This window comes from Temnothorax longispinosus, chromosome 11 (genome assembly GCF_030848805.1).
Source record: "Temnothorax longispinosus isolate EJ_2023e chromosome 11, Tlon_JGU_v1, whole genome shotgun sequence".
In the NCBI taxonomy this organism is placed as follows: domain Eukaryota; kingdom Metazoa; phylum Arthropoda; class Insecta; order Hymenoptera; family Formicidae; genus Temnothorax; species Temnothorax longispinosus.
The window spans coordinates 5,550,098-5,570,281 of record NC_092368.1 but is presented as its reverse complement, the minus strand read 5'-3'; the positions used below and the strand labels follow the sequence as shown (position 1 = coordinate 5,570,281).

General features: G+C 43.4%; 1 protein-coding gene across 1 annotated transcript in view; it reads right to left on the bottom strand.

Moving 5' to 3' along the window:
• Positions 1–7,958, bottom strand: part of Pxb (putative Hedgehog signaling attenuator pxb) — a 331,860-nt gene extending 323,902 nt beyond the window's left edge. Inside the window, exon 1 of the mRNA XM_071792709.1 lies at positions 5,579–7,958. The gene's annotated coding sequence lies outside the window, so the exon portion shown is untranslated. The remainder of the gene's footprint in view (positions 1–5,578) is intronic.
• Between the last annotated feature and the right edge of the window lie 12,226 nt (positions 7,959–20,184).

Genomic DNA, 20,184 nt, shown 5'->3' with positions numbered 1-20,184 from the left:
GTTTGGCCGCAACGGCTCGAGAGTGAGCTAGTTGAAAGGGTAAAATGCGTTAAAGCGGATAGGGATCCGTGTAATAATCCTAGAATCCGACCGACATGTTTATATACGATTTTGATTATATATAAACGCGAATAACGTGAATTGTGTGACTTTATGATGGTTTTTGTGTAAAGCATGTAAAGCAATCTCAAGTTAGAGATATCTTGAGTTGAATATCTCTATATAAAAATGCAATAGCTCTCGTAAAAATTAAACCTAAATAAGAATTTTATTTATTATATTTATGTAATTAGCCGGGACTGCCGTTCTTTACGATTATAAATTACATTATTAAATATAAACTATAATATTTAATATATAAAACATGGAAATTGTTTCACTATTTATAAAAATAGATTAGCTACATTCAGAATTGAATTTAATGTTATGTATATACGCCCGGGAGACTTCCATTATCCGAGATAAAGGTAGAAAGGTGTTCGTTACTATTATAGTAGTTTATCGGTGAGGCGGAAGTGCGGGTTAACGAGCGCAAGTAATTATTTGTATTATCTCGTAATGCACGTTATTATAAACGTAATAGTCGTGTCATTTGTACTGAGCAAATTAAACGCGCGCAAACTCTCTCATGTGTTTACATGTAGCTCGCTATAACGAGCGATAAATATGTAATAATCGTTAGTCACCCTCATCGTTGTTTTCGCGAAAATCTCAGTCATTTTGGCGTCGACCCAGGCTGCGACGCGTCGTTCGATAATCCTGTTCGTAATTACCGCGAAAGAGCCGATCTGTTTGCCGTTTTCCTTTCTTCGCGAGAAGCTGCCTCGCGATACGCAAGTGTAAATGCAGAATTTATCCGATGCCAAGTGCGAGCTGCGAACATTGGCGTCGTCGCCATTCGCAATGCGCGATAAATCGTGGACGATATTAACGGCCGGAATCGAGTCGATGCATAAATTCGGTGGTTGTAGCGATATATATTCGGAGAAATATAACGTATCTCTCTGGATGATTCATTATTCCGGCATTCTAATCTAGATTTTCAGATGTTCACGTATACTTCACATGAAGAGCCATTCCAAAATTTATGACAGGACGATCGTCAATGTAACGAGATTATTTTAAAAATCTTTCAATCTATAATTATACAGAGTTAAGAGTTGATGATATTAAATTTTATAACAATATGTACAATGTTCGTTTATGCAGAGTGAAAAATACTCGGATATTTCAGAATTATCGAGAAATTTTGAACACCAAAAATTTCGCATTGAGAATTTTGTGTCGTGAATTTATTCGGCACATTCACATATAACACAATCTATTTGAACCGGAATCGCAAATGCCGGTGTATTCGCCCTGCCGTCGCTGGTCGCAAATTGGAATGTCTCCAGAGCATCCAGGGCGAGTCGTAAACGCCCGGCTCGCCGAACGTAGATCTCTGCGTGTATTTCTGCGAGCGCGCAGGGCGCCTCCGTCTGGCCGGGATATAAATTAGATCGACTTGTCACCGGTTGCTGACACTAAATAATACTTAGCGACTGGATTAACGCGCGGTCTTCAACCGCGAGAGGCCGACCCTCCGCGCTCGCGGTTTCCGACCGCGCGCGGTCCAACCTCCTATTTCACGGATTGCATGAACTCGTCCGGGAACGATTTACGCGCAGCGCTCGGCGGGCGTGGACCAGCACGCCATTGCCATTGGAGTCTACGTCGAAAGAACAGACGGGGGAAAAATAAGCTCCGGTGATTTACGGGTGATTAACGCGTGGCGGATTAAAGGCGCTGCCTCCCACGCATCTCCCGACTGTATGTATCTTCATATGCGTGTCCGTAAATATATAAGATAATCCTGATGAGAGAATAAAACTGTCGCCTCTCCGTCGTGGTATCCGAGACGATGGGAGCTCGCACTTTATGGATACGAGCATTCTCGCGAATATTATTTATAAATCCACTGATGCGGATTAACGCCAATATGTTCGCCAATAAACAAACTGTATTATTGTACTTTCTAGTTTTATTTATTTTTTTTTTTTTTTTTTTTTTTGTTGAAATTATTACACAGGATTGAAAAATGCGTTCGCCTATCTGAATACGCTGAAGATATATAAGTATATCGAAAAAATATACGAAAGATAAATAAGCTCCATGATTAACGCGAGACAGATTAATGACGCTGTCGTCTCTCAGCATACGTATATATGTTACTGCGCTAAGTTTATAAAATAATCTGTGTGAAAAAATAAATTTGATTCTAAAATTAACAAGAGTTTGTGGTACTTTATGAATGGTTTTACTTGATTTATTCTGCACTCACGAATTAAGGTTAACGTCTTCAAAACAGCATGGAAAATATCAAGAAAAAATAAATTAAAAATATACATATATATAAATCTGCGTTTACATAGTAACTAAAGAAGATTATCCGTTTCTTATGTTAAGCTCCCCTCGATTTCTGGACGCTAACGAAATGCCGGGCGGAAAGTACCGCAAGAAGTTAGACATGCGGCAGTGTCCCGAGAAATCCGATTGCCGCGTAAAAAAGCTTGTAAACAGGACTGTTTGGGAAGACTTATTATTTCCTGCCTGTCGTATACGAACACTTTTCGATTACGACACCGCTCATTTCGAGACACTGGGCGACGCGCGCATTTATTTTCGATGTCGGCAACGACGACCGTACTCCGAGTATCGATTATGGATGGCGTTAATGAGAGATCGACATGTTAATTTTCTTTCACGCTTATCTGGCCACCGGATAAACGAAAATATGATGGCCGGGATGCGCGTAGTAATATGCTCCAATTTTTAACGCCAACGTATAGAATTTTGTCGGCCACGCTACAATTCGCTGAACATGGACGACTAAAAGTCTCACGGTACGCGTTTGCTCAATAAATTAAAAATTCCACGCTGTTGTTTGCTTGGGCAAGTTTTATGTAAACGCGAAGTTATCGTCGAGCCGGGGAATTTTATTATTCAAGTTCGCTTTTTACAAGAATTTATAGCGAGAGTGCTCGAGTGTTCCTCTTGAAGTATTGCTTTTACCGGATTATTAGACAATATAATTGGCCATTTATTTTCATCATTATTTGGTGAATTATTATTTAATTAAAAAGTGAATAAAAGTAATAAATGAGTCTACTATTACGTCGATTGAAAGATAATACGACAAGTAAAGCAAATCAAACGTAATAAGATCGCTTTGTTACAAGAAGAATTTTCGTTAAACTCGATCTGAGGAAAAACGCCTATTAGAGTAATAAAAATCTGAAACCGAAGTTAATTAATTCTACAATCAATGATGCCTGTGAAAAAAGAGATAAAAATTCTTAATGTTTGATCTGCAATACAATGGAATTTCATTAAAACAACGTCGACAGAATAGAACTTTTGTAACATAAAATTTTAATTAATTTTATGTAACAATATTAAAATATCAGAAAATTCGATGACATTTGTTAATCAAATTTCCACATATTTAGAAATAATTATTTTATTAATAAATACTTGCATATTTGTGTCTTAATTAGGTTTAGTTATTGATAAAACTGCCGATAAATGACACGTTTAGGTAACCTCGTAGAGACAAATCAGTCTATAGATCATCTCTTCGTTTCGATCGTCTCCATGTTAGACTCGAATCAAAAATAAAGTGATTCGTCACCATAATCGTTCGCTCGTCGCCGTGAGCGAACAACCATCGATATCCTGTCGGTGCAAAAGAGTCCTTAATCAGAGGATTCCTACCGTTTTGTATCAGTCGAAGTTACGACGCTTCCTTAGCCGGCGCGGTCATCATTATGCAATAATACGATCAGAACGTGAAGTAAAGTGCGACGTAGATCGACCGACTCCAGAAGTTGGAACATAATTCAGAACTTTGTCGCTGATCCCGCTCGTTAAGAAGAAGCGTTTTTTTAGGACACCGTGCCCGCTGCCGTTCGATAACTTTTTTTCTTTTATTCAGGTCGGGACGCGATGCCGCAGAAAACATATAACCATGTGGTGAAACTCGATCATGGAACCGAAATAATTTTACATTCAACACACAGTTACTTATAATCTTAATTTTAGTGCTAATAACTAATTCTCAGATTAGAGTCTTTAAATTAATGGTTCTTATAATACGAATTTTCTAAAATATACATTCCCCTACAGAACTTCGTGGCAATACATACGTGATATCCAATGTATCGCATTTGTATCTTCTTTTACTTTGATAAAATTATTATAGCATATATTAATATATAACTCTATATATACATGTTTACAAATAAATAATATTATTCTTCCATCATTACATAGATATAAATGAAAGCAGTTTATCGTGATGTTTTCTATAAAGACATCTGATTATACATTTTACTTTCGAACGATTCGAAGGTTCAGATATCGCCTTAGAGTGACGAGCGCGGAATAAGATGCAGGTTTAAGCGGTTTCAATGAGGAGAATATACGGAGGAGCGTATGTGTAAACCCGTAAGCGAGTTATGTGGACGAACGCTCGTGCAACGCGGTTCGACCCGAGTAATTCCCGTTCGCCTAATGGAGATAAGCCGGAACGTACGATGCGGTTTTCTCAGGTGGCGTAATGAGCGAGGACACGGGACCCTTAATATCGCGGTCGACTTGCCCCCGCGGACGCAGGTGCGGCGAAATTGCCTCCGTCGTAGAATCTGAACCTTCGTGGTACATAGCCCCCAGTTCGTAGCACGGCTTTACGAACCACGCGAAAGCCGAGCCTTACGAGGTAGGTACTATACGCTTCCGCCGTGGTGTCCCCCGAGGGACAGTCGAGTGCCTTCCTACGAGCTGCTGCGGGCTTATATCGTCGTTGAAATAATTAATCGGCACTGCGTGCGAGATCGATAGTCCCGCCTGCATTGCGCCCAGCTACGTTCTTACCTCGAGCTAACTTCGAAAATATATATATATGAAAATGCATCGCAAAATATCGGCGGGTATTCATTAAACGGAACAAGATTCATTTCGTTATATGTCGGATATTCCACTTTAAACGTTTATAAATAAAAGACACGGGAAATTAAACGAGCTTGACTGTATTCATTGCCTCTTATAAGATTACACTTCTGCGCCATAATACAGCGCAAAGAAAAAGAGATTTACTTCTGCGCGAAGCGAGCTCTAAGCAACGCTTCACCGCAACCGTGCTGACACGCGCTCGGCTCTGTACACGTACGAAATTAATTTGGATCGTTATTTGCGTCAATAGCATGCAGCTCGAACCGCGACTTAGACGCGCCTCGTTATGCGTTGCAGCGTTAATTACTCTCCGCTTCACCCAGGAGCCTCAATCACCTCTGTCTCGCGTAAGCGCGTCAACACACACGTGAATACAAACCCCACCTGGGGAAGCTTTCACGCCGTTGAAAATACCTTCGAACGGAAGTGTGCGGAGATGAATCTCGTGCGCGCGGGCACATATGGGGAAATTTCTGCATCGCCGTGACGAACTACTCACGCTCAGAAACTCGCGAAATCCATTCCATTTTTCGAGCGATCCATGCTCAAAACTACGTACAATCTAGAAAGACAGAAGAGAGAGACTCACCGTGCGAATCTGGAGGGAAGCCCCGTTTGTCACGTGCACCCTGCCGGCATTCTCCGTTCCTCCTTCCGTTCGCGACGTTTTCCTCGCTGGTTCGCCTTGCCAGAGTCCCGATGACTTTCGACTCGATGAACTTTAGGCCACGCAAAATCGCATCTTCAACTTCCAAACGCTGGCAGTAAAAGATTGGTAAGAAGATCGTCCGACGAGGATTACTGTCGTGCGGAACGAATCGATCTTGCAAAAAAATATCTGTCCAGAAAGCCTATCCAATTTATCCAATGATGCCTTTCGGTAAACTGATTCAACGCGTTGACGGTGACGGACGCAGCTCGAGGAACTATTCTTATGTTTCTAGGTATTCTTGACGAGCTTCCTCCTCTTCACGCGATTCATGTATATTGCTATAAAAGTCGACTTCAGGAACAACTCTTTTTACCGGAAGCGGTCACGTGGAAAAGCGTTCCCGAGGATCGCTCGAGTTCGCTGAAGGCAACGACACGTTTATCGACCTCAAGAGGTCGTTAATCGTACCTCGTTAACGCGTTATCTCGATTCTCTAACTTCTCGCCGAGCGGATGTTTCCATTCGCTCAAATTATCGCTCTCTTACTTGCTCAGACTATCTTCTCTCCCTCTTCATTCCTGTCTGGCCTTGCACACCCGTTGACCGCGATCACTTACGATCGATCTTATTGTCTCGATCAGCGAATCGAAGCGCGCCGCGAGGCGGCCGATGATCGATAAGGCGCTAACGCGCTAATTGGCAGACAGTGGCCACCGCGTTCTAACCATCGAGTTAATTATATTTAATTGGCGGGCCATTAATTGTATCCTTAATTATAGGCTTCGAGGTATCTCGTATGCGGCTCCAGTAACGATCGAGACGATGATACACGATAGAATAGGGACCACCACGTCGTCGACATAAGCGAAGAATTACGAAGACTTCACGTCGAGGACCACCACGTCGACAAGGGACGAAGTACAACAAAGCCGTTCCAGGTCCAAGATATTAAACGATCCACAACGCTCCCGTCGCCGGATTAATCCTGCAAGGTCCTCGCGCGCTTCCTCGGGGTCGCAGCAATCGAGAGAACTCGACGTCGAGTCCGCCCGTGATTTTCTCAGATGAAAAGGGCTCGGTTTGTCTCGAGAACGGTCCTTCACGAGGCTTCTTACGCGCCTCGATGCCCTCTCCCGAGAGGATCGTTCGCGGGGACGAGGGTCGTCGTCCACTTTTCTTCGCGAGAGGCGCCCTTTTTCCGGCACGATGGGCGTGCTTCAAGCCGTCGCCTCTACGGAAAGCTCCCTTATTACGGCGATCGATCGGTCACTCCCTTTCTCTCCGATCCAGACTCGTTTCGAAGAGCACACGAGGATTATGCGCCTTGTGAGCCGCTCCGTGAGAGATCACTGACGTGAGTCGCGATTGACCGTAACGAGTGCGCGATGATTGGCGTTGTCATCATCATCGTCGTCTTTAAAGAACTTTTACATTGTCTGAACGCGAACTACGATAGACGATTAGGCACTCTTCGTGACGAGATAGTTTTCGGCGCGCGCGATGCGGAACAGAACGATGTATTAGATGTATAGGTACCTCTCGAAGCAGATCGCGCAGAAAATCTTAAATCTTTAAAATACACTTCACGCTGTTCGCCATGTCGCTAAGGGAAAACGTCGAGCTCTTGCATCGCGCGCTCTTTCCGGCGCCTGTTTCGTTACACGGAACGTCAAGTTCTCGAATACAAATTCTTCATGACGTTTACGTTTCTGTATAAAATGTCGAAAGCATTCAAAGGGCGAATTCTTTGTGGAGTATCTACGCGAAATATTAAATTCTTCACAGCGTCTATGTTTCTACGTTTTGATCTTCGGGTTACGCGATCTAACCCAAGCTACGTATCAATCTTCACGTGTGCATACGTTTCCTCCCGATTGAGTCCCGCATACGGTGAATGTAAACATGCCTCATTCGTCTTCATCGACACCGAGCCAGCTTTAATCAACTTTAATGAACTCGAGCCCCGGGAATGTCTCAGCGGATCGATTCCAAGCTCTCGTTACGTCTCTCGATGTTCCTCGCAGGATTTGCAGATTACCGATGAAGATTTTCAATGGAGCCTTGAAGACTTGAAGAGCGGCGAGATCCTCCAAAGGAAAGGATCGTAGAGCAATCACCCAAGATTTGCTCAACCATGAATGCGTGGCTCTTGGTAAACGTTGTCGCTGCAGTTATTCAATTCTCGTGCGCGGACGTCGAATTCGCGGTCCGAATGGCCGTCCGCTCGCGCGAGCACCCGACGACGAACTCCGAGAGGAGGACCCGGCGCGGAGGAGACACCTTCGCCGAGGTAGAGGAGAGGTCACCCCGCAACGAAGCGGGCTCTCGGCGCGACTGAGAGGCTCGGGACCGCGGCAACGAGAGCCACCCCCGCCGATGTGAGAGGGTGGCGGAGGCCCGGCGGGGTGTAGGTGCGCAAAAGAGGTGGAGGGCTAGAGGACGAGAGGGCGAGAGGGCAAAAGAGAGCGAGAGCGAGAGAGAGGACGAAGAAGGAGTGCTGTGCGCGCAGCCGCGAGTTCGAAAGCCGGACCGACGGCATTAATTGTGTGCTCTCTTCTCCACGTCGCGAGGCGAGAATTCGCGCGAGAGATCGCGAACGCTCGCCCGCGTCACTCGCGAGTCACGATCGTCACGAGGGGATTTCTATCACACCGGGGTCTTCGATTTGCAAAAGGGTCACTCCCCTCCATCCCCTGCACTACGCAGCTTTCCATCAGGCTAACCGCCCCAGTCGCTTTTGCAGCGGGCCCCGCATCGCCCTTCCTATTCTACCATCCTCTCCCCGTTCTCGACCGCTGCGCCTACCCTGAAATAATGGACGGATAATCTGTTCTGGCGCGGTCCCGCCGGGACTAAAAGGTTCCTCCGAATTCGTCGAGCAACCCCTGGCGCTCCGCTATCACCCCATCCTTTGACCTCTCGGTTTCGGCTGCTTTCTCAACTTTTTCACCCCTCTCTCGTCGACCACTCGCTCGCTCGCTCGCCTGACGTTCCCTTTCTCAAATGCCGCCCTTCGTTCTCTCGGGATGCGCGAGATTGAACACGGATGCTGACCTCAAACTCTACGAGGATCAAGAACCATTGCTCGAAACGATCAATGTTTTTTTTTATTTTAAATAAGGCCTCATCTACGCGTGGCGCAGATCTTACCTTTAATTTAAGATTTAAAACAATACAATTCCGTTAAGCTTAGATTTGTTGTTACAGAAAGTTATTTCTAGGTTTATCCATGACGATCAAAACGGAATAGTCACTATGTGACATAAAAGATATTTCTTTTTTTCTATTCATTATGCATTAGTCTATTGCATTATAAAATCTTTTATATTCGCATAAAACAAACAAGAGACTGTTTAAAATCGTCGACACATCCTGTCTCCTGTATTTTTAACGAATTGCAAATCCACATGATATACAGCTGCAAATTCACGATATATTTATGGGCCTCAAAAGAACACATTTTTAAATAATATCGAGTATTGGCGAACTTTTTCGTTCGGGTCAATATTCGATCCAATTTTCGTTATCTATTTTGCTCTTCGGCCGTACGCGAGTTAAAAAACAATCCTTCTCGGCTAGATAAACGGAGAACGGGACGGTTAGGGCGCGACTTTTTAGTGCCGCGTTTGCATAGAAAGCACGTTTTACGGGCACGGGAAACGGCGAGGTAGATGTCCCGACGTTCCTGGACCCCTCCTCTATCGGCGGTTTTGGTGGCGGAAGTGGCACACAATTAGAAGTGTAGCAGCCGCGCCATAAACATAAAGCGCGTGTGGCCCTTGTGTGGCACTACGCCCACGTCAAACGACTCTGGCTTTTACTCCCGACAGTCGTAACGGCGACACGTACGAAAGTCCGACGCTGCACAGACGCAGTCCCTCGTCATGAATAAGGAAGATGTACGCTCGACCCTTTCACGTTTACGAAATCTGTAATTTACATCCACGCGCGTACGTGGAAACACCGACACGATCGAGTATCACTGTCTCTAAGGTGTCAAATAAATTAGCATCGACAGGAAGAACTTGAAATAAAATTAGCAAAAGTATTCTGTTTTCTTGGTGTCCTGGCGGAATATATTCTTATTGAGATATTATAAATTACGTGGGCGCGTAACAACGTGCGAGTAACGAGTTTACTAGTGCAGTGTCTGATTTAATTATCAAACTCTGCTTTATCTCTTTCGTAGGAAATTCGACGGTTAAGAACAAAGCGCGACGTACCTCCTCGCTAATATTATTGACAAATAACGTTCGTAACAGACTAAAGAAAAGCATCGTCCCTCCTGAGAGACACGAGAGAACGCGAAATTCGTGGTAACTTCCGTAAATGAGAGGATTGCCAAGGATGGCGAAACAGGCGAAAGTTGCTCGAGGGTATACAGCCTATTTCGTCGGCGGAAGCGTCTTCGGGATTCTGTCTCGGGGGGTCGTAAGAGGGTGGAACTTACGCCGCGCCGTCGTCCTCGATAGGACTTCTCAATCCGCCTCCCGAGACCCCACACGGTAAAGACTCGTCAACTCGATCGGGACTTTAAAACAATTTTGATATCTCATCTCTGGCGCGCGTCTCCCTGCGCGACTTTCTGAAATCAGCTCCCGAAGTACTTTTCAATCTCTCGGGGGAAACTGCATCAACGTCTGATTGCCGATTCAAGCGCAAACGCGAAAAGCGCGAAGTCGCAACGAATGGGAATTTACGACAGGGGATTTTAATTTGACAGTTTTTATGTAAAATCATTATATAACATCTTAATATATCGATTTTTTATACGGAAACAAATCAAACAGTTGTCTTTCAATTAGTGCTTTTTGTCAACATTATATTCCGAATAGAATTAACGTAAAACAACCAAAATCTGAAAAATGCATCAAAATGTCAACGATAGAATTAACGACTGCCATTTTTTAAATATATTACTACATATATTTATTATATTAGGTACTATTATATACTTTCTCCACAAAAAATCTAGTTTATTATATTAAAACTATTTCCACTCATTTCTTCAATCGTTCATACATCTGAAAATTGCACTCCGCGTTAATGCTTGCAATTTATGTTTGATATTAATCACATTCATTTGCAGGCAATAACACCGCGCAATGATGCGATATCGATGTAATCCACGTTTATATTAATTACGTTGCTTATTAATACTAAGCCGCTGGAATCCGATTATATTCTCTGCCCGAAAAACTGGGGAATAATTTGCAAAGATTCGATGCTTACCAAATACTATAATATTTTCACAAATTACCCTGTCCGGGAGAATTTATAGTTGATCGCGCGCACCCGATTACGGCAATTCTATCGCTCGATATAAACTCGACTGTTAAGCAACTTTCAACAATGGACGCAACTGCGCCGTGGCCTTTTGTCTCCGTGGAACTTTCACAATGTCGCATTTTCCTATTGAAGTCTCAGTTAAGGCTAAGTGACATAATTTTGCGCAATTGGCAAGAGGATTATCCGCGAAAGTCCGAATTCAGTTATTGGAAGTCCGTGTGTAGAAGGCTTCTCATCTCTCACGGTGAACTAATTGATCTGAAAAAGAATCTCGCGTACCCTCCCGCGACATTCGGCGATAAAGCAACACATCCACGTGCACCAAATGAAATATAGTGGAAAGCAGGAAAGACGATATTTCGTCGAATGGGAATTCTTTTTCAAGTAACGGCTCCTTCGAGCAATCGCAAAATTCTCACGAATTACTTGCAGGAATTATATCTAGTTAGGGGGCGGATTGTGTTACTTAACTTCGCTCTTCGTGGCCCATGCGCACCCCACGCCTCGCCTTATTGAAACCCTAGCTAAGACCGCGTGGAACATAATTTCGCGAAATTGGCGGAAGGATTATCCGCGGAAGCCGCTGTAACTAAGCGTCTGTACGGAAACTTTTCTCTACGCCGATTGAGGCGGAACGATGAAGAGAGAAAGAGAAAGAGAGAAATAGAAAGAGCATAGAAGAGAGGGTAGAACAAGAGCGCGGAGAAAGGGGATAAAATCTGGAAGAGCGCTGTATCGATTTCTCGCGGCAACCCTTTGCGTTTTACCTCTTCGTCTCAATCTCAACCCTTTTCTCTCTTTCCCTCTTCTTTCTCCCTTTCTCTCTACTTTTATCTCCCTCTCCTTTCCTCTGTTGGTTGCTCTCGCGACCAAATAAATTAGTTGTCACGAAAGAGCAGAAGCCGGCCAGCTGGCTGGCAGACGGACGATAAAATTACCCGAACGAGCTTAGAGCCGGGGACAAAGTTGAGCCACGCCAAAAGCATTTGCGGAAAGGGTTTGAAGGCAACTGAGATCGCTATTCGTACCTAATTCGCTTCGCGGAAAATAGAAGGTGGACGTTAACCCGGAGGGCAAACGAAAGTGCGGGCGATACGATTGTCACGATCGCCCATTCTCCTAACTCGATCCATGAGCATCCGAGAGAGAGAGATAAGGAGAAGAAAGAAAGAAAGAGAGATCGCGTAAACTGCTGCAATTTCACATATCTAACATGCTCCTGTGATCTTCTGGAATTCTCAACCAAACGCCAAACCGTAACATTATTCGCTGACGAGACCGTTCTCTCATGCTCTCATGCTGTGCCATCTAACATTTTAATAAAAGATTCACATCTCAAAATGGTGCATATGCGCATTCATAAGATTTTCGATGCCTGCATTTTATACGCTCGGACCTTGAATATGTCGATTTTATGAATTTCAAGATCGTCAGATTGCGAAATTGTTGAACTCGCGGATTTGCTAGATTCTAGAAGACTCATTGGACTCTGTAATCTCAGAAATTTTAAAATTTCAATTTTATGCTATTTGGATTTCAAATTTTGAAACTTAACTTTTGGACTCTCTTAATCTTTCTGGTGTTTGTTTTAGATTTTTGACTATCAGTATGCAATATAGAATCCGCAACGGATTTAAATTTCAAATCTTTTTTAGATACATCATTCTATATCTCATAAATGTTTTATATGTTATTAATTTGTAACTCTCTCTTTGTTAAAACAACAATAAGTGAAACTAAACCGATACGAATCTTACAATTAATTAGAAAAAATGCCATTTTCGAACTGGATCTTGGTAGCCTACAAATAATATATCTGTATGAATTTTGTATATTTTTCCCAATTCTGTAAACTGTGTGTCAATTATTTATCCGTCTTAGAACAGCTTTTGTTGGAACGATAAATTCTTAACGTACTAAAATCGATAATTAATTTAACTTTTAATCTATTAAGCATCTTTTTATTTAAATCACTGTAAGGAAATTGCGAAAAATATCCCAGCCATTTAAACCCTCCCTACAATTCGTGATGGGCGTTTTTACCATATCTTTACATGCCTAGAATTGATAAAAATGCCCGTCACGCATTGTAGGGAGATCCAGGTTCAAACCCTGGCTGAGGTGATATTTTTCGCAATAAATTTACAGTGATTTAGAATAGATGAATGCTTAATAATATCAAAAGTTAAATCGATTATCGATGTTAACTGATTAAACATGTAGATTTATCGTTCAGAATGTATATGTACGACAATATTGTGGTCTTATAAGATATACATATTCCTATTTCCTATTTCACATGTTATCTAACAAGTTGATATCGAACCTAATCCGTGTCCGCAGCATCACAATGCTCTCACCTTACTGCAGTAATACTTGCCATGTCTTCGGTTCGATGTATTTGCTATGCATTATATACACATATATATATATATATATATAAATATATATATATATATATCCATACACACACACATGCATACATATACACGCGATGCCGCTATGGCGTAAACGACGTCGCGTCGCATCGAATCAGATAAACGTCCGAAGGAGAACGGTAGTTTCTCGTTGCCGAAGATATTGTCGTACCGTATTCCATACCGCATCGCCGTCGTCGTCTTTCTCATCATCATCCGCGTCCGGCGAAACAGCAGTCGTGATGATTTTCGCGATACAACGATAACGTACACCTTGTAACGCGCGTTCTCGCGAACGAGCGAGCCATCGAAAAAGGAGCGGCAAAACCGTAGACACGCCCATCGGGCACGACGGCGAAAATAGCGAAATAACTGATATAGCCTGCGGGAACAAACCATCCCTCGAGTGTCGTGAGGGTGGTACGCTCCGCGTTTCCCCGACAGAAACGAAAGAGCAACCCCTTGGCGATGGTCGTTGCGCTCTTATTTCCCCGTGCATTTTCGGACGTGTCGCGATTCTCTGCACACGACAGTATCTCGTTGTTCATCGGCAGATTCCTTGTTCGATATCTCGCCATCCGAACTAAGCTTCGACAAAACAGACGGAGAAAAAGGAAGAGAGAGAGTTTTCTTTACTTTCTCAATCACACATGTCAAATTACATCGAGTACACGTATTCTCATACATGATATATACTTTGAACAAAAATGGGAGCTTCTATGACGGAAGGATAAAATACAACAGTATTGATCATCTACTGTTCATATTCTCTTTCTCATTAAAAGTTATATAAATTCGCATTAATTTCCGAATTAAGCCTATTACTCTAATACGGTAATTTTTCCTGGAGAAACTCGAAAGACACATCTTCGCATTTGCCGGATATACCGAATAAGCAGATTATACCTTTCTTCGGATCTCTTGTATACGTGCAATGCGGCACAGACGAAATCAGCATAGCGGAGACATTAATATCCATTATATTCCCAGCGATCCGCGCTCAACTTTGAGTCCTGCCATTTCCCCCAACCCCCCCGCGCCATCTTCTTCCGTCCGTTCTCGAAGCAATGGTATATATCCGCGTACCGTTTCGTGATTTATGGAGAAAGTTTAGCCTCGCGATTATCCGACGAGGCTACCGGCACCGCGACAGTTGGCGACTCGTCCTTCGGTCCTCCACATCCTGCCGCGGCTTCCTCTACCTCGTCTATCCTGCGCCCCGAAACCCACCCGATTTCCGCTATCTCTCTTTCCGTCATTCGCTCGGATTAGTCGAATCCCCATTTTCGCCGACCATTCCGAAATCATGATTCTGCGAAAGGGCAAATCTTCCGTGCCGTTTCGTTCGACGCGAACAGAAACGACCTGCCGCACTCGTAATTAAATTAGCCAACGCGTTCGAATTAATCCTCGCGCACTCGGTTAGATTAGAGCAGAAATATTTGAAGACGGTTGCGGGGCTAACGAAGATATAAATTCGAGCCTTACCTACAATCAAATCTACGAAAACTCGCTCGCACCGACCGCGATTAATCCCGCGTAGCTAGATTCTTTATCTTCGGAATACTTTTTTATTTAACAAGTCAAAGACTTTCGAAGATTCGGCGTTCTTCATTATTTTACAAATCTTCATACAAGAATTACAGAAATAATAAATATAAATGTAACAGAAATATATAATTGTCCTTAAAATAAATTTTACTCAAAATTAATCATAAAATATTATCTATCCGTTTTCAGTCATAAATGTGATTTTAAAAAATTTCTAACTAGCCGAATATACACAGTTGAATTTGAACTCTATTTTCAACTTTATTCTACAGGCGTTGAAATAAGTGATCATCGCTGTTTTTGCGCAGTCGTGCCGAGTGTACAAACACGCCTGCAGCGAGCAGTATTCCACCAGTCGAAACCACTCGAGCCAGTCAGAGGAGCGAGCGCAATCGTGCTCGCGCACAACGCGAATATAATGTCTTTCAGACTGGATAATGCGATGTCAAGCGGTTCTCTCTTCGTGTTCTTGCTCCTCAGGAGCGCGTCTCTTCGAGCGCCCGAAAAACTACCCCCTCCCCTCCCCTCTCCTTTCCTCTCTCGCGTTTCCCTTTGCATTTCCGCCTACCCCTTTTCCCGCGTCTTCACCTTCCCTTACCCTCAACCCCGTCGCTCGCTCATTCCAAACAGATGTCGCGTTACGACTCTCGGCGCGAACTGGAGGCAACTACTACCGCCTACAATATTCCCTGGCGCGACGGCGTCTGCGTTCACCAGATGTCATGTAAAAAGTTTTCGCTTGGCGCTAAAGATGTCTTGCATGTGCCATGTTTCCGCGTGTATCCAAATGAGCGAGGTACGAATGATGATACGTTGCCAAATCATCTCGTGGGATGAGCTCGAGCAAAAAGAAGATGAAGACATATTCTTACCGCGGAATCGACATAGATCTACAGAAAGTAATTGAGATATGATTAAAATGGAAATTTTAGATTAACCGTAATAGCACAAAACGATTTAATATATTAACGAGATAGCAAGATATAAAATTTTGCATCTTTGTAATGTTACACAAGCTAAACATGTCAGCTCAACAAATTTATGTGCTTTTCGACTGTACCGCAATTTTATGCAGCAAATCGCATCCTCGAAATGTTCTGTTCGCGTTTTAGCGTGACGCAATTGGCGTGACTTTACATAAATAATTTACATGATTAACAACTCTTTTGAGCAATGCTACACGTTTGACATCAACATGGAACGCATGAACAACTCGTAGCAACTCTTACCTACTAATAATACAAAAATGATTGGAATAACAAAGGGTAATTGCAACGTTAATTACGATTTTACAAAGAAAAATGTATTCGTCGGTATTGCGGACGAAAAACGGGCAATACAAATTGCGTTCGTTCATACCAGCGACCATCAATTTCTATTGCCTTAAGTGCGACGCAGTTTCAATCTAGAGAGTGAATCAGAGAGCCGAGCGTGGAATTATGCAAATTGTCAGATGGATACGGAAATAGGTTTTCCATAACACGGTTACATTCCGTAACGTTTCCTTAATGAAAATGCAACTTTAATGACTTCCGCCGCGCCTGGAAGAACTTTGTTATTAGATAATATTAATTCGTGCCGATGCTTTTCGCCGCGCTGCATTAAATCACCATTCGTTATTCATACCAGATTAATCGCTTCATGAATCGCGTAAATAGTTTTTTGCGTTTACGCCGAAATGGAAGAACGCTGGTTTCCTAAGTTAAAAATGTTGCATGATTAAAATGTAAAGAATGCAGTATAGAGAGAAGAACAATGTTAATTACAATGTTAATTATTTGACAAACAGATAGCAATTTCTCCGAGATCATTAAGCCGCATGCGCGAAAAGCGCTGCCTTTCATCCCCCCAGGCTGATAACCGACCCTAATCGAAAGAAATTAGCCGCGAGTTAGCCGAGACTGCTCGTCCAAGCCCCAATTTCGAGCGGGAACGCGTCCTCGAGAGGAGCCCCCGTTTACACGCGCGTGATTAATGTCCTTAATGTCGCCCCCGATCTCGTAATCCTGGCCGCGATTTTAATAACCGGCCGCCCCCCGCGACGACGAAAGCACGGTATTGTGCGACGCGCGTCCGCCTTTATGGGCCCCGTTTAATGTCGCTCGCGCGACAGGGAAGGGCACACATCGCATAGGCGTCTCTATTCTCATCTTAAAACAGGGATACAAGAAAATGCAACAGAGATATCAAATAACTTCTAGTCACGATTGTTAATTCTTTAATTCGTTTAGTAAAAAAATCCATCTAACGTAATCTTAATCTAACGTAGAAAAAAGATGTGTGTTACACACGTAATTACTTTTCGATAGTTAATGTCCCTGGACGTGGACGCTGCTGCGAAGAGAGATAGACGCAAAGGGGGGACAGGCGGTGGACCGAGTGTAACGGCACGAGTAACAGCAATATGCCAGCGATGTCCCGTGGCGATGCATTAATGCGAGATGCAACACGGGGGGATGAAACAGAAGGGAAGAGGGAGAGAGGGAGGAAACGGTGCACCGCAGGGCGTGCTGTGTCTTCTCGCGCGAAGGATGAAAGTTTGATGAGATCCCAGCCACGTGACTATCCAGAGAGATCTCGCGGCAGGTTATACGTGTGTTTATAGGTGGGCATGGGTGCCCCGGGTCGCCACGTGCCGCAGGAATGTCATTACACTGAGGAAGGGAGGGATATTATGAATTCGCCAACGGCGCTTCGGACAGCCGGCACGGACTTGCACTTTATTACGCGATCTTTCCGTCTTTTGCGATATTAACTCCGGAATGTACACACGTCGGGTCGAAGCTCTCAGAATCACGCAGGGATTTTATTCTTTCTTCTCATTATCGCAAAAAGTCCTAAGGACTTGAATCATATCTAATATTTTCTTTACTCTCGTACTTTACCGTACGGATTGTTAATTAGTATCTAAAAACTTTCTTTTCAATAGACTTTCTACAAATCAAAATAAATTCATTAAATCTATTTCGTGGGATTTGGACAAATGCAATCTTTATCCCTCACAATGCGGTTCAATGCGCGTTCATTGACGGAGATTCGCGACACAAGGATAATGGACACGAGCGTGCACAAATGCAGTCACTTGCGCTTGTAGTTTCCTCGCAACGAGCGCATTATTAATAGTGCGAATTGGTATTTGCACCGGGTAACTTTCGCAACGAATTCCACCACACCGTCCGGTGCGGCGCGACGACCGACGAGGTGTGGAACAACGGCGAAAACTTTCGCGGCTGCCGTCGGTAGTCGGGACCGCAACTGGTCGAAGGCAAGAGAGGTTGAAAAGGAGAGGAAAAAGGAAGACGATCCTGACGAAAATCCGGCAGTTGTTTCCACCCCGCGGGCGCTCGTCACCGACGAAACCGATGTACACGCGCCTTCGCGCGTAATCGGGCTTACGAGAACAAAGTTAATGCACTTCGGGGCGATAAACTTTTCGACGAGAGATGTGAGACGCGACGATTTCCTCTGCCTGTCACCAATTTAAATTCCGCTCTAAAAGTAGCCTCGCGATTAATTTTTCGATGATCTGCAGTTGTATCATTTTAAAGGATACACGCATATACGCAATATATCTTTAAATATCATAATAGTTTGGAAAATATATCACACATGCATATACACATTTAGAAATCATATATATATATATTATTTTAATATCAGAAAATATTTCTCTCTTTCTCTGTGAAATTCATTTTGTCAATGCTGAAAAGATCATGATTGAAACTTCAATAAATTAATGTAAAATTCTGAAATTTAAGTCCTCTCTTAATCCCACGACAAAGCAAATTAAAGGTTGGTCAATGCAAGAATATCGTTAAAACTTCTGCACTAGAAACTTTCTCTCAATAAAAAAAAGGGAATCGATATGCTGTTGCAGTATGAAATAATGTGGCAATTCGCTTCGCTTCTCCGAGGGAAATGTAGCTCCGAACTTTCCTGACGATGCCTCCTCATGCGAATGGTGGCGTTTCATATAATTTCCCAACAACGCGCGCTATGATTTCCCTCCCTCCTCGGAGATGCTCCCCGAAGAGTACGTAGGAAAACTTTTCGCCCGCGGAAAAAAACTGCGGTGGTAAAGTATGCCTGTAACGCGAACGAGCGAGAGCGAGTTTCGCCTCGTGTAACGTCAAAATGCGCTGGTAAAGTTACCGTGTAATTTTGCGGAGTACATGAAGAAGAAGCAGGTCGACGTCGCCGAGTTCCCCGTCGTCGTCGTCGTCGACATCAACGAGTCACGATGTCGACGCTTATGACACTCACAAGAAAGCCCTCCGATTTTCACGAGCTTCACACACGCGGATATATACAGACACTTTAAAATCGGAGAATCACATGTCTTTCTCCTTATATTCTTCCCTATTTTTTCACGTACGCTCCTCGCGGATTGAAAAGTCGAAATGCTTGTACAAAATTGAAAATAATCAAATTGAGTAGAGGCTTGCTGTCTATCTCTGTACTTCCGAAATTTCGTTCATCAACATCTTTCAATCTTCAACCGATTGTAATCTGAAAAATTACTGACAATTAGACGTATGTGTGTGTGTATCAGATTAACACATTTTATATAGCACTATAATATTGTTATAGTGCTATAAAATATGTAATATAAGTATGCTTCTTATACAGCTTGATATCGATATGTTTATAAGTTCATCGTAAAATTTGTTCTAAGAAAATTTTGATTTTTATCGATGATCCAACCAGAGACTTCGGCTTTCTTCGATGGAAAAATAACTCGAGAGGGAAAATAGGGGAGCAAAATACTAGGAAACCAGTGACGGGGCCCTCACGTCACGGGGGACGGCGAGCGGGCTGGTAAGTACGTTCTTAATATGTAGAGGAGTATATAAAAGGTTTATGGCGGGCAATCAGGAACCTATGCTGCGTCATATTAAAAAATCTACGGGCGGTCGTTCGCAAAGCGCGGCGTGGCGCGGATTCTAAAACGCGGAGGGTGTACGCCCTCCGGTATCTCGCGGAAAATTGCGAGCCCGGCCGGGCGGCTTTATATATTTGTATCGTTCCGTGCCATATTTTGCCGTTCCCCTCTCCTTCTCCGACAGGGTAGTAGAAACACAGGGGGTACGTTCTAGGCCTCGAAATTAAATTCTCCAACAAGAAAGCGAACACGGGAAAAGGCTCGCACGTGTAACCTTTTATACGAAGCACGGAGGGTTCGAATTTACAAATTTTGCAGAGATTTTATAAGAAAATTGAGATATAAAAAATAAATAGTCAACCTAAGTAGTCGGTAAAAAATCAAGAGATAAGTTTGAGAACGGT